We start from the raw sequence: 14,945 nt of genomic DNA, 5'->3' as shown, positions 1-14,945 counted from the left end.
CTGGTCACAGGGCTTGCATAACCATGTTTCACAAACTTCAGGTCACAGCCCATTCATGGGTTACTAAATCAGTTTAGTGGGCTCTGAGTAGCATAAGAAAAAAGAGAGAAAGAAAGAATAATTTTAAAAAGACATTAGTACATCACTAATAACAAGTGTAAGATTGTATATATATAATATACATAGCATGTCATAAACATTGTATGTAATATAATAATATATATAATGTATAGAATATGACAATTATAATTACAATAACATATTGTTTTAATGCATCACTATAAATGTTATTACTGCATCACTAATCTCAAATGTAAGACTGTATATATAATATATAGCATGTTATATACATTATATATGTATTCATATATATGTTATATTATGTATATTATGCACATACAGGGGGATTCTAAAATTATTTCATTATTTGCACCTACCACCTAAAGCAGAACAGATGTCTAACTGATCAGGAGGGGATGTCATCTAGGTATGAGTATACATTTATATATACAATGGATTAAGTCTTTTTTTGTTGTTGTTTTTGAGATGGCGTCTCACTCTGTCTCTCAAGCTGGAGCTCAGTGGAGCGATCTCAGCTCACTGTAACCTCCGCTTCCCAGGTTCAAGCGATTCTCCTGCCTCAACCTCCCAAGCAGCTGAGATCACAGATGCCCACCATCACGCCTGGCTAATTTTTGTATTTTTAGTAGAGATGGGGTTTCGCCATGTTGGCCAGGCTGGTCTCGAACTCCTGACTTCAGGTGATCTGCCCACCTCGGCCTCCCAAATTGCTGGGATTACAGGCATGAGCCACCTTGCCCAGCCTGAGTATGTCTATTAAATTGAATCATTTGAAAATGGCAATATTCAAATGTGTTTGACCTATAAAACTAGCAATGTCATATGGCTCAATCTAACAGTATACATGATAGTGTGCTATGAAATGCATTTCATACTGCAGGTCGCTTTTTGAAAACGTTGAGAAGCACTGGGGAGTGGGGGACATAGGTTGTGGTAGGGAAGATAAATTTCTGCTTAGAACAGGAAATGCTGACGGCTATGTTTGCCTGCTGGCGGGGTGGTGCCGGTCGGTGTGTGCAAGATGTTTCTAGGACAATAGTTCTCAAACTTCAATCATCACATACTCCCAACTTCTGACATATTTTCACCCCATCTGTACTATTATTCTCTCTTTTGAAAGATCAACTCCCTTTTTAGCTTAAACATATTTATTTTAAAACCTGCAATCATATATGGAAAATCAGTACTGCTTAATATAGATAGAAGATAGCTATAAAGATAAATCCAAGGCCAGGTGCAGTGGCTCATGCCTGTAATCTCAGCACTTTGGGAGGCCGAGGCAGGCAGATCACCTGAAGTCAGGAGTTCGAGACCAACATGGCCAACATGGTGAAACCCCGTCTCTACTACATAAAAATACAAAAATTAGCTGAGTGTGGTGTTGCGCGCCTGTAGTCCCAGCTACCCAGGAGGCTGAAGCACAAAAATTGCTTGAACCCAGGAGGCAGAGGCTGCAGTTAGCTGAGATGGTGTCACTGCACTCCAGCCTGGGTGACGGAGTGAGACTCTGTCAAATAAATAAATAAATACATTCAGTGAAAAGAAATGAAGATGTTATGTTGCATTCTAGCTGGGTCTGGAGTTTCTTGCAGAGGGCTCTGAACCAGAGGCCTGGGTCTGTGGTGTTGGAGGGAGACCCTCAAATATCAGGGAGGTGGTCCTCACGCTGCTGCCCAAAGAAACTGCAGGGTTTGGGAGGCCCAGGAGAACTCTCACTTCTGACACCAGCTGCAGGTTTGAGGGTTCCCGAGGGTTTGACAATTCACTACAGGGACTCACGGAACTCACTGAATGCTCTCAGACTCACAGTTATGGGTTATTAGAGTGAAATAATAAAATGGGTTATTAGATGAAAGCCAGCCAAGGACAGAGACACGTGAGGAAGCATCCAGGAATGTCCCAAGTGCAAAGCTTCCAGCTGTCTCCTCCCAGCACTGTCTTCTGTGGGTACCCATGTGGGACAGTACACGCAGAGTGTTGCCAATCAGGAAAACCCACTCGAGCCTTGGCGTCCAGGGTTTTTACTGGGGTTCAGTCACATAGACGTAATTGACCACATGTGTGACCGACATTAGTTTCCAGCCCCTCCAGGGGTGGAGCTGATACTGTGTGGCCCACAGCCCCCACTGGAAATCATACTGTTAGAAATGATCTGGCATGGCCCTGGGTCCCTATGTAAATAGAGACACTCTTATCAGGCAGAATATTCCAAGGGCTTAGAGATTATCTTCCAACAGCAAGGCCAAAAGTCAGCCCTTTCTTTGGGGTAAAATTAATTCCTTACTATAGAGACTTTCTCCCTCATCTCATTTGATGGATTAAGAGATATTCAAGGCCGGGGGCAGCGGCTCATGCCTGTAATCACAGCACTTTGGGAGGCCGAGGCAGGTGGATGACCTGAGGTCAGGAGGTTGAGACCAGCCTGTCCAACATGGTGAAACCCCATGTCTACTAAAAATACAAAAATTAGCCAAGCGTGGTGGTGCATGCCTGTAGTCCAGCTACTGGAGAGGCTGAGGCAGGACAATCGCTTGAACCCAGGAGGTGGAGGTTTCAGTGAGCAAAGATCATACCACTGCACTCCAACCTGGGTGACAGAGTAAGACTCCATCTCAAAAACAAGCAAAAAAAAGAAGAGATATTCAAAGGTGATTTACTTTCTGGCCATGTGACTCAGTGTGATTTTACCTTGTTTGGGGCCTAAAGCCATGTCGTGTGCTACCATGTCAGTTCAGGAGAATACCTGACAGTGTCCTTGTGTAGAATAGAGGCAGTGCTAACTCAAGTGGGGGATGAGTGGGGTTGGTCCTCGGTGTTCTCTCCCCACTCATTCTATCTCCCATGGGGTAGAGATGAAAACGCTGATACTGTATTTCCCAGATGTGCTCAAAGATGTGGTTTTGGGTGTGGATTCAGCTCTGCTAATTAGAGGCCCCTGCAGGAGACTTGGAAGACCAAAAGAGACCATCTTTCTGTGCCATTTGCTGTTTGCTGTGAGCTCATAGGATAGTGAAAGTGTTGAGTTTTTTTGGCTGTACCATTCCAGTGTCCAGTCACTAGCCTTGTATGTACTAAAAGGCAGTTATGCTCATAAAAGAATATCTACACTGGCCAAGCATGGTGGCTCACCCCTGTAATCCCAGCACTTTGGGAGGCTGAGGCAGGCAGATCACCTGAGGTCAGGAGTTCGAGACCAGCCAGGCCAACATGGCAAAACTCCATCTCTATTAAAATACAAAAATTAGCCAGGTGTGGTGGTGGGCACCTGTAGTCCCAGGTACTCAGGAGGCTGAGGCAGGAGAATCGCTTGAGCCTGGGAGGCGGAGGTTTCAGTGAGCTGAGATTCTGCCACTGCACTCCAGCCTGGGCAACAGAGAGACTCCATTTTGAGAGAGAGAGAGAGAGAAAGAGAAAGAAAGAAAGAAAGAAAGAAAAAGAAAGAAAGAAAGAAAGAAAGAAAGAAAGAAAGAAAGAAAGAAAGAAAGAAAGAAAGAAGGAAGGAAGGAAGGAAGGAAGGAAGGAAGGAAGGAAAAGAAAAGAAAGAAAGAGAAAGAAAGAAAGAAAGATCTAAATGGCCAATAAGCACATGAAAAGATGTTCAATATCAACAGTCATCAGTAAAAATAAATGAAAATCACAATGAGATACCACCACACACCCACTAGGATGACTAAAATTAAAAAGACAGACACTTCTAAGTGGGAAGAGGATGTGGAGCAAGTGGAATTTCCATTTGTAGCTGGACCAGAAAGGGGTACAATCACTTTAGAAAACTGACAGTTTCTAGGCTGGGTGTGGTGGCTCACACCTGTAATCCCAGCACTTTGGGAGGCTGAGGCTGGAAGATCATCTGAGCTCAGGAGTTCGAGACCATCCTGGCCAACATGGTGAAGCCCCATCTCTACTAAAAATACAAAAATTAGCTGAGTGTGGTGGCGGGCGTCTGTAATCCCAGCTACCCGGGAGGCTGAGGCAGGAGTATTACTTGAACCCAGGAGGCAGAGGTTGCAGTGAGCCAAGATCACACCACTGCACTCCAGCCTGGATGACAGAATAAGACTCGGTCTCAAAAAAAAAAGAAAAAAAAAAAGAAAGAAAAGAAAACTGGCAGTTTCTTAAAAAGGTAAATGTGCACTTAACCTGTGACCCAGCAATTCAACTCTTAAGTATTTATCCAAGAGAAATCAATCCATATGTTCACACAAAGACTCACATGCAAATGTTTACAGCAATATCTGTAACAGCAAAAAGACTAGAAACAATCCTAATGTCCATCAGCACAAGTGAGCGAATTACAAACTGTGGAAGGAAGAAAGACTGAGCTACACAACACATGAATGAATCTCAAAAGCATTGTCCTGAGTGAAAGAAGCCATATAGGAAAGAGCACAGACTATATAATTCCATTTATATGAAGTTCTGAAATATGCAAAACTGGTTAACAGTGATAAAAGTCAGAATAGTAGTGGCCTCTACTATGTCAGCAGGAGGTGGGGAGAGACTGAAAAGGGGCATGAAAGAACTTTCTGGAAGGATTGAAATGTTCTGTGCCCTGATGACAGTGGTGCAGATTACATGTCCATATATTGATCAGATGATCAAATTGTACAATTAAGTTTCGAGGGCTTTGTGCAGTGGCTCATGCCTGTAATCCCAACACTTTGGGAGGCCAAGGCAGGTGGATCACTTGAGGCCTGGAGTTTAAGACCAGCCTGGCCAACATGATGAAACTCCATCTCTACTAAAAATATAAAAATTAGCCGGGCATGGTGGTGCATGCCTGTAATCCCAGCTCCTCAGGAGGCTGAAGCAGGAGAATCGCCTGAACATGGGAGGCGGAGTTTGCAGTGAGCCGAGATCACAACACTGGACTCCAGCCTGGGTGATGGAGCAAGACCCTGTCTCAAAGGAAAAAAAAAAAAAAGAAGAAGAAAAGATTTGTACACTTTACTATGTGTAAGTGATATTTGGATGTGTGTCCCCTCCAAATCTCATGTTGAAATGTGATCCCCGATGTTGGAGGAGGGCCTGGTGGGAGGCGATTGGGTCATGGGGGTGGATCCCTCATAAATGGCTTGGTGCCCTCCCCCATGGTTGTGTGTTGAGTTCTTGCCCTGTTAGCTCACGTGACAGCTGGTTGTTTAAAGAGCCTGGCACCTCCTCCCGTCTCTCTCTTGCTCCTGCTCTTGCCATGGGACACGCCTGCTATCCCTTCACTTTCCACTATGAGTAAAAGATTCCTGAGGCCTCTTCACCAAAAGCCAAGCAGATGCTGGTGCTGTGCTTGTATAGCCTGAAGAACCATGAGCCAAAGAAATCTCTTTTCCTTATAAATTACTCTCTCAAGTATTCTTTTATGGCAGTGCAAAATGAACTAACACAGTAAGTTATAACTCAATCCAAAACAAGAATATTGAAAACAAAAAGACAGTTCTGTCCTGCGTAGTGATGATTTTCTGATCCCTGGATCTCAGACAGAGCAGCCAGATGCTGAAGCTGATGTGCACAATGGGGGCTCCTGATTGGGGTGGAGAGAGAAGCTCCTTGGGTGAGTCAGTCTGCTCATGTTGTGGAATCATTTGCAGTCTTCGCTTAGAGTCCACTCCACTAGCCTTTCCAAAGAGCTTGTCAGCCTCTAATTCCTTATACCAAACCAGACCAATTTCGCTTAAAATTGACAGTCACAAATAATCTCAAAATCTTGTGGCTTACAACAAAGGTTTGTTTCTCGTTCTCACTACATGTCCCTCACGGTTCAGCTAGGAGCTAGGATGGGACCCAAGATGATGGGGGAAGCCTGGGCTGGGCACGGTGGCTCACACCTGCAATCCCAGCACTTTGGGAGGCTGTGGCAGGCGGATCGCTTGAGCTCAGGAGTTCGAGACCAGCCTGGCCATTATGGTGAAACTTTGTCTCTACAAAAAATACAAAAATTAGGCCAAGTGCCGTGGCTTACACCTGTAATCCCAGCACTTTGGGAGGCCGAGGCAGGCGGATTACCTGAGGTCAGTAGTTTGAGACCAGCCTAGCCAACATGGCAAAACCCCATCTCTACTAAAAATAGAAAGATTAGCCAGGTGTGGTGGTGCATGCCTGTAATCCCAGCTACTCAGGAGACTGAGGCAGAAGAATCACTTGAACCTGAGAGGCAGAGGTTGCAGTGAGCCAAGATCGAGCCACTGCACTCCAGCCTGGGCAACAGAGTGACACTCCATCTCAAATAAATAAATAAAAATAAGCTGGGCATGGTGGCTTGCACCTGTGGTCCCAGCTACTTGGGGGGTGAGGTGGGAGGATCACTTGAGCCCAAGAGATGGAGGTTGCAGTGAGCTGAGATCACGCCACTGCACTCCAGAGTGAGACCCTGTCTAAAAGAAAAGAAAAGAAAAAGAAAAGAAATGTTTCTAGTTATCATGGCAGGAAGAAGGCAGAACAAGGAACAAGGTGAGACACACACTGGCTCTTATAGCCTCTGTCAGGAGGGGACACACCTCATTTCTGCTCACATCGTCACTAGCGAAAGCAAATCACATGGACACATTTGAGTTCAACACGGCAGGAAATTGCAATCTTCTTGTAGAAAGGTATATTAATCCATTTTCACGCTGCTGATAAAGACATACCCAAGATTGGGCAATTCACAAAAGAAATAACTTTATTGGATTTACAGTTCCACATGACTGGGGAGGCCTCAATCATGACAGAAGGTGAAAGGCACATCTCACATGGCGGCAGACAAGAGGAGAGAGCTTGTGCAGGAAAACTCCCATTTTTAAAACCCTCAGACCTCATGAGACTCATTCACCATCACAAGACCAGCAAGAGAAAGAACTGCCTTTATGATTCAACCACCTTCCACTGGGCCCCTCCCACAACATGTGAAAATTCAAGATGAGATTTGGGTGGGGGCACAACCAAACCACATCAGAAGGAACTGGGTATTGATGGGCAGTAATATTGTTTACTACAAAGGATGTTTACTATCTCACATAGCAAGAGTTCTAGAGGCAGAAACTGTATTCAGCTTCAGGAGACAGTCAGAAACAACAGTGACTTAAAGAGGTAATTTATTCCTCTCTCATATAGCAGAACTCTGAAGTACATAGTGCAAGGCTGGGAAAGGGGATCCCTAATATCATAAGGGACCAGACTTGCTGCTCTGCCACCCTAAGTATGTGGCCTGAAGCCTCAAGATAACAAAATAGCTGCAGAAGCCTCAGCCATCATGCCACATTCCAGGAGAAAAATCAAGAGGGGGAAAAAGTATGGGAGAGGAAAGACACCACTAGGTGATTCAGCTCCTTTTAAAGAGACTTCCCAAGATTCCCTCCCAGAGACTTCTACTTCCTTTGGATTGCTACCTCTAACTGCAAAGGACACAGAAATGTAGTCTTTTAGCTGAGTCCATGACACCCCAAATACCATCAAGGAAAATAATTGCCACCAGGAATTTGTTGATTAGGATACTGAGAAGGATGGGGAGCTGCCACCAAGTCAGGAGGTGGAGCCTCAAGCCATTTTTATTCCAATGTAAAAGGAAAAGATAAGTGTTAAGACTGGGGGTTGGCCAGGCACGGTGGTTCACGCCTATAACCCCAGCATTTTGGGAGGCCTGGGCAGGTGGATCTCCTGAGGTCAGGAGTTCGAAACCAGCCTGGACAACAGGGTGAAATCCTGTCTCTACTAAAAATACAAAAATTAGCCAGGCATGGTGACACATGGCTGTAATCCCATCTACTCGGGAGGCTGAGACGACAGAATCACTTGAACCCAGGAGGTGGAGGTTGCAGTGAGCCAAAATTGCACCATTGCACTCCAGCCTGGGTGACAAGAGTGAGACTTCATCTCAAAAAAAAAAAAAAAGATGGGTGGTTGTTGAAACTTCCAGAGGGCAGCAGCACTGATTCTCAGACTTGATAGAGACCTCCAGACATCGCTTCAACAGCGCCTCCAATGCTCTCAAGGAGCTTTTCATCTGCTGCCCAATCCCTTTCTGGCACAAGACATCTTTTTCTGTGGCATCATGGTCTGAGGTGAAGCCTCCTCCTCCTCCACTCTTACATCAGGGGAGATCTCTTGCCAGGAGCTAATGGAGTGGATGTTGTAATTCAGCTAGCCTCCTGAGTACAGTTCTGTCAAAGTTCTTGTTTTGAAAGAATTGAGGCCAGATCACATTAACTGGAAGGAATCTGCCTTTTCTCATCTGACACTAGATTGTGCTTTTCTTGGGGGTGTTGAGAATGACCTCCAGCGATTGCTTTGGTAACGTCTGTTGGTTTCTCAAGAAGTTATTGAGTCAAGGACTCCAGCTGCTGATGGTGGGAGGTTAAACAAGGTTTGAAACATAGCCTGAGGTGGCTTTGTAATGTGTCACCTTGGCCAGGTTAAACTACACTTCCCAGAATCCTTTTCCCTAGATGCCCGTATTTTATGGTTAGGGTGAACTACAAGGGACATTCTTGTTGGGGATTTGCTGGGTAGAGGTGAAGCTGTGGACATTTTGCGCTTGTACCAGTTGTCACTTATCAGACAGCAACCAGGGCTGCAACTGTTCCACCTTCCCCTGGATCCTCCTTCAGCTTCCCCAGTTGTTGGGCCAGGCATGTGTGCTTAGCTCCATGATGAAGGACCGTGACTCCAGCAAGACACCCACACTACCAAGGTCATAGACAAGAAGAATTAACATGGGGCCGGGCGCGGTGGCTCATGCCTGTAATCCCAACACTCTGGGAGGCCAAGGCAGGCAGATCACTTGAGGTCAGGAGTTCAAGACCAACCTGGTCAACATGGTGAAACCCCATCTCTACTAAAAATACAAAAATTACCCAGGCACAGTGTTGCATGCCTGCAATCCCAGCTACTCGGGAGGCTGAGGCAAGAGAATCTCTTCAACCTGGGAAGCAGAGGTTGCAGTGAGCCGAGATCACACCACTGCACACCAGCCTGGTCAACCGAGTGAAACTCTGTCTCGAAAAGAAAAAAAAGGAAAAACAAAAAAAGAAAAGAAAAAGAAAAAGAATTAACATGGGGTTCAGTCCATCCTTGTGGACTCTAGCTTGTGCTTATGAGTTCCAACTTGTTCCATGCTCTCCCCAACCTTACCTCCATTTTCCTTTCCTGACTTCCTGCACTTGTGGGTTTCAAGTTACAGCATCAAGCACAAAGACAACAGCCCTACAAAGAGAGCTTCACTAGCAACTACAATTGTTGAAGGTCAAATTCGTGTAGCAAACTGTGTGTGTGTGTCTGTGTGTGTGTGTACGTGCACTCATGTATTAAAGGTTCAGCTTTGCTGATACAGAATTTGGTACTAACAGTGGTTCCAGAAGACCAGAATCTTGCCAGTGAGATCTGGTTTTTCTAGAATTGGTTCTCTAATTAAATTGAAAGCCATTAATGACCCTGTTTTCAGTGATGAAGGGTACACTTATAGGTCATAGCATAGAGTGGCAAGGCAATCACTCAGACCATCACCAGTAGCTTCCTGTATTAGGTTTCTATAGAAGGAAAGGCTCTGGCTATTTGCTTCCACAGAACAGTTTCGTGAAAATAAGAAGTGTAATGGGGTGGCTCATTTCTTCTCACTGTGCTGGAAAACTTGGAGCTGGGGTGGAATGATGTACTCAGAACTTTACCTTCCCAACTCTCGTTCTGTATAAGGGACTTGAAAGCTTCTGTGAATGGTGGCCCCGAAAGAAACTTGTATTTCCCATAGTCATAGGGCTGAGATTTTTAAAAACCAAAGCTAAAGTCTAATCCAACAAAAGTTGAACTTCTAACCTCACAGGGTCTTTTTTGTTAAAGTTGGGGCTTTGACTGGGGAGGAATGGGATCCTGAAAATTGGGATGGAGACATATGAGCAGATTCCAGTGAAGCTGAGGGTTTTAAGACCCCTAAATTCTGCCAAGTCTCTTTGTCCGCAGAGGCAGCCCTTTCACTCCTGCCTGCGGAAGTGAGTCTCCTCTTCCCTGAAGAGACCGTAATGACCTTCCATAAGGCAAGGCATCTATGCTCCTTAGTACCTATTCCTATCGCTTCTTACTTCTAAGACCTATGACTAGACTCAAGGCTCAAGAGAACATGAGGCCAGGCGCGGTGGCTCAAGCCTGTAATCCCAGCACTTTGGGAGGCCGAGACGGGCGGATCACGAGGTCAGAAGATCAAGACCATCCTGGCTAACACGGTGAAACCCGTCTCTACTAAAAAATACAAAAAACTAGCCGGGCGAGGTGGCGGGCGCCTGTAGTCCCAGCTACTCGGGAGGCTGAGGCAGGAGAATGGCGTAAACCCAGGAGGCGGAGCTTGCAGTGAGCTGAGATCCGGCCATTGCACTCCAGCCTGGACGACAGAGCGAGACTCCGTCTCAAAAAAAAAAAAAAAAAAAAAAGAGAACATGAAAGGTGAAGTACAAAATGTGATCTAAGAGGGGGTGCAATACACACCTAAATAATTGCTAATTTCTGTTTGCCAATTTATATCAACAAAGAACTGGGGGATATGTGCACAAATGGATCTTAAGGGTGTGGAGTCAAGGTGGAAGACAATATAGTTGGATCAAGCCAAATGTATTCACATTGGCCCACCAAGCAGAGATGTAATGTTTGAGCTTGAGGGGCTAGGAATGGCTCTGACAGTTTGCTTGGTTGGCTGATTCATATATGGACCCATACCTGGGCCTAGAATAGGTTGAAAATGCCAGAATTTCCTTAGTGTACTAAAGAGCATGAATCAGCACATTTTGTTCTGTAAAAGGCCAAAGAGTAAATGTTTTAGGTTTTTACAGGCCAGTCTCAGTTTTTCACTCTTCAGCTCTCCCATTGTAGCAATAAAGCCATCAAGGACAATTAGTAAGTAAATGAGCATGGCTGTGCTCCAATATAAGTTTATTTATAAACACTGAAATTTGAATTTGTATCATTTTCATGTGTCACAAATATTATTTTTCTTTCGATTTTATTTCAACTAAAAAAATGTAAAAACCAATTCTATTTTGTGGGCCACACAAAAACAGCCCAGGAATTAGATTTGGCCCTCGGACTGTCATTTGTAGTGAAAGGCGGCCAAAGGCTCAGGGAGATTGGAACACTGGAGTGGCTTTATCATGTAAGACTTGCTCATCTAGGCCCGGCGCGGTGGCTCACGCCTGTAATCCCAGCACTTTGGGAGGCCAAGACGGGCGGATCACGAGGTCAGGAGATCGAGACCATCCTGGCTAACACGGTGAAACCCCGTCTCTACTAAAAAAAAAATAATACAAAAAACTAGCCAGGCGAGGTGGCGGGTGCCTGTAGTCCCAGCTACTTGGGAGGCTGAGGCAGAAGAATGGCATGAACCCGGGAGGCGGAGCTTGCAGTGAGCCGAGATCCGGTCACTGCACTCCAGCCTGGGCGACAGAGCGAGACTCTATCTCAAAAAAAAAAAAAAGATTTGCTCATCTATACATGTTGAGAGTGCCAAGGGGACTCGACTTTCACCCTAGCTATCAGAAATAAAGTTATGAAGGAGAGGCCTAGCATCCTTGAAGAGCTCTGTGGTGGCTCGTCTTTCTAGGTTAGAAACTCTAGTGGAGGTCATCAAGATGGCTGACCAGAAGTGCCCAGCACTCAGCTGTGTAAAGTATCTAAGAGAAAACACTGGAGTTCAGCAAAGGAGTGACAAAAACTCACAACATGGTGATGGCAGCATAGAGAGGGAAGCAAAGCACCTGAGCAGTATTGGTGCAGAGCCAAGAGGACACCCCATTTCAGGTAAAAGGTAAGTGAGAGGTGCCGTGCAGTCCTTGCCTGCAATCCTAGCTATAAGAGGACCTCGTGGTCCTCACAGGCCTGAAACCCAGTCTAGGGAGCTGCCTAGAATCCACATGGCTACACAGAAGGAACTCACACTGAGGCCCCACTCCCAAAGACCCAGGCTGCTACCACACAGGGCTATTTTGAGAACAGAGCCCACTGCTATAGCGCATTCTGCCCTGGGGGCCAATAGCCCCTGCGTCTCCACATCCCTGCGGTCCTTCTGTTATTCCACTATGTCCACACAAAAGGGTGCAATGCCACAACACCAGTTAGACCCAGAAGTACAGCTATGACCCCAGCATTTGAACTCATACAGTGCCCCACACCTCAGGGAACAGGCAATCTATCACAGCAGAATAGCAGCCCCCAAAACATGGGGAACCAATGTGCAAATCCCTCAGGGACCAAGGACTTGTCTGTCTGGTGCCCATCACTGATGGCAATGCTGCCTCACAACTAGCAGAGCCACCATGCCCAGTGCACACTTCCCTAGAGTTCACCCAGCTCCTTCCTCCAGCAAAACCACACCACTGCCCCCTCAAACACCTGAATATTAGGCCACTGAAGTATTCATAGACACTGCTGACTTTAATTATAGCCAAAGAAGTCACATGGAGATCATACTACTGTGTTCATCCAGAACCACAGCCAAAGCATCCTACACAACCAACACTGTAGGATACATATGCAGGAAAAAGTCTTTACTTATGAAAGCTACTCCATAAAATTGGAAGAGGTAACTATTACACCAGATGTGTAGGAACATAAGAAACATGAAAAAGCAAGAAAACTTGACACCTTTAAAGGAACACAATAATCCTCCAATAATAGACCCCAAAGAAAAGAGCATCTGTGCAATTCCCAAAAAAGAATTCAAATGATCTTAAGGAAATTTGATGGGATACAAGAGAATACAAATAGATAATTCAACAAAATCAGGAAAACAGGGCTGGGCGCGGTGGCTTACGCCCGTAATCCCAGCACTTTGGGAGGCTGAGGCGGGTGGATCACCTGAGGTCAGGAGTTCGGGAGCAACCTGGCCAACATGGCAAAACCCCGTCTCTACTAAAAATACAAAAATTAGCCAGGCATGGTGGTGCATGCCTGTAGTTCCAGCTACTCGGGAGACTGAGGCAGAAGAATCGCTTGAACCCTGGAGTCAGAGGTTGCAGTAAGCCAAGGTTGTGCCACCGTACTCCAGCCTGGGCAACAGAGTGAGACATCTCAAAATAATAATAATAATAATAATAATAATAATCAGGAAAACAGTTCATGATCTGAATGAAAACTTTCAGCAAAGAGATGGATATCATAAAAAAAGAACCACAAATAAATTTTGGAGCTGAATAATTAACAAATGAATTTTTTTTTTTTTTTTGAGACAGAGTCTTGCTCTTGTCACCTGGACTGAAGTGCAACGGCATGATCTTGGCTCACTGCAACCTCTGCCTCCCGGGTTCAAGCAATTCTCCTGCCACAGCCTCCTGAGTAGCTGGGATTATAGGCCCCTGCCACCATGCCCAGCTAATTTTTGTATTTTTGGTAGAGACGGGGTTTCGCCATGTTGGCAAGGCTGGTCTCGAACTCCTGACCTCATGATCTGCCCACCTTGGCCTCCCAAAGTGCTGGAATTACAGGCGTGAGCCACCAAGCCTGGCCAATAAATGAAATTTAAAATATAATTGAGAGCTTCGACAACAGGCTAGGTCAAGCAGAATAAATAATTTCTAAACTTGAAGACAGGTCTGTTGAAATAACTCAATCAGACAAAAATAAAGAAAGAAAGAAATGAAGAATGAAGGAAGCCTACAAGACCTATGGAACATTGTTAAGCAAACAGATATTCAAATTTTGGGGGTTCCAAAAGGAAAAGAGGCGGGAAAAGACATGGAAAACCTATGTAATAAAGTAATAGCTGAGAACTGCCCAAGTCTCGGGAAAGGTATGGACATTCAAATTCAGGATGCTCAAAAGTCCCCAAATAGATTCAGCCCAAAAAGGTCCTCTCTGTGGCACATTCTGGTCAAACTGTCAAAAGCTGAAGACCATGAGGGAATTTGAAAAACAACAAGAGAAAAGTATCAAGTCACATATAAGGGAATTCCCATTCGACCAACAGAAGACTTCTCAGCAGAAACCTTATATTACAGGACTGATGGGATGATATATTCCAAATGATGAAAGAAAAAAAGCAGCCAAGAATATTGTAACAGCAAATCTATCCTTTAGAAATGAGGGAGTAATAAAGTCTTTCCCAGACAAGCAAAAACTGAGGGAATTTATCACCACTAGAGTAGCCTTACAAGATATCCTCGAGGAGTCTTAAATCAACAAATTATCTGAATAGGCATTTCTCAAAAGAAGACATACAAATGACCAACAAGTATATATGAAAATACTCAACATCATTAATCATCTGTCAAATGCAAATTGATACTACAATAAGATATCATCTCACTTCACTTAGAATGGCTGTTATCAAAGAGAAAAAATAACAAAAGCTGGCAAGGATGTAGAGGAAAAGGAGCTCTTATACCCTGTTGGTGGAAATGTAAATTAGTACAATCATTATGGAAAACAGTATGAGGCTCCTTATAAACACCTAAAAATAGAACTATCCTATCTATGGTCCAGCAGTACACTCTAGGGTGTATATTCAGAGGACAGGAAATGAGTATGTCAAAGAGATATCTGTACTTACATGCTGAAGATAAGGTAAGCATGGTTACTATAGTTGATAGTGAAGTCAAAATACTAATAAGAATAATCTGACTCGAAGAGACCTTTGGCATTCACTCGTTTATCATGGTATGCCTCGAAATGAAATAGATGGGGGAGCCTACTATATTCTTGCTTGGTCTGTCTAGGTGGGTAAGTTCTGAGTCTGGCAGACTTGCAGCACCATTCTCAATAGCCAAGATATGGAATCAACCTAAGTGTTTTTCAAGAGATGAATGGATAAAGAAAATGTGGTATAGATACACAGTGGAATACTCTTCCACCATAAAAATAATGAAATCTTGTCATTCATGGCAGCATTAATGAGCCTGAAGGACATTATGGTAAGTGAA

This window comes from Theropithecus gelada, chromosome 19 (assembly GCF_003255815.1).
Source record: "Theropithecus gelada isolate Dixy chromosome 19, Tgel_1.0, whole genome shotgun sequence".
NCBI classification, from domain to species: Eukaryota; Metazoa; Chordata; class Mammalia; order Primates; family Cercopithecidae; genus Theropithecus; species Theropithecus gelada.
The sequence above is the reverse complement of the archived record's forward strand: the minus strand, read 5'-3'. Positions refer to the sequence as shown.